Consider the following 1308-nt stretch of genomic DNA (forward strand, 5'->3'; position numbering starts at 1 on the left):
CTTACCTTTGGGGTAGAGATGGAGACCATCACGCCCCAGGACACCCTCTGAAGCTGAAAGCAGAGAAGGAGAGCATTCAGGAAGCACAGAATAAGGGTGGGTAGAGAACACAGAAAAGGGAGAAAAAGCAGAGCATCAGATGTGGCAAAAGAAAGGCATCAGATGAAACTTGGGGAAGGTATGGGGCTCATTTGTGCCATTCCTGCTAGAAAGGTTGGGGCTGCTGTTGTAAGATTGTGTGTGTGTTGCATAAGGTAATGATGTAATACGTATATAGGTGTGTATATAATCACTGTCCCTCAATATTTTGATATTTGTCATACATTTTAAATTATTATAACTTATCCTATAGCTCAAATATTGTGGGCTTGTGCTTTCAGAGGAGGATCAAATTTCAAGTCACATTGTCACTAGAAATTTCTGGATAACCATAGTGTACATTGTAATAACTAGTAGTAGGCTTTGGTGGCCATAGATTTGTTAGTTTCATAACTTAATGTCCTATGCTTCCCTGGCTTGAATATTTTTCAACACTTTAGAACTGGAATGATGCAGGCAATCATGAGGTGATATATCTTATGTATGTTAAAAATAAGTTATTAAGAAATGGTGTTAATAACAGTACTCATTTGGCTTTGAGTGTGTACAGGTGCTTGCTGTATCTATTCTACTTTCACATAGCTTATTTTAAACTACATTAATTTAGATTGGGAGCAGCAAATGCAGCTTTTTGCCTGTCCTGGGAGCTTAAGCTGGGATACTGGAGTAATAATGCAAGGTGCAGAGAGGACAGGTAGGATCAGGGGGTATATGGAGGGATTTGGCAGAATTGGAGGTTAGGGGGAGGGGGGCTGGTAGATCTGTGGTGTGGTTCTTAGGGGGCTAAAACTAGCCTGGTCAGTAACCAGTGGGTAGGAAGAGCACAGCCCCATGGCCGGGGCAAGCTGCTGGGCTTTCTCAGGCCTGCGACTAATCATACTAACCAATTCCAAGCCTAAGGGACTTGTTAAAACATTGTGCTTTTTGCTACTCAAATGTTTATCTGTATTAGTGCTAGCTCAGGTTTAGAACAGTTATGCCTTAAGGCTTAAAAGTCTTCTGTGATTGTCCCCAGCTGTGACTTGCCACTAGAGGGCTGGTGATCAGGGACCTGATTAGAAGGTGCAGCTGTGAGTTGCCACTACAGAGCTTGGCTTCTATTCCTGCTCCAGGTGGGGGGTTGGAGGTGTGAGAGATGGTTTGGTAGGGGCGGCATGATAACATTTAAACTTGGGACGTAGGAGAGATGCTAAGGCTGCAATTGTAGAC

This window comes from Gavialis gangeticus, unplaced genomic scaffold (assembly GCF_001723915.1).
Source record: "Gavialis gangeticus isolate Ggan-Ray unplaced genomic scaffold, GavGan_comp1, whole genome shotgun sequence".
NCBI classification, from domain to species: domain Eukaryota; kingdom Metazoa; phylum Chordata; order Crocodylia; family Gavialidae; genus Gavialis; species Gavialis gangeticus.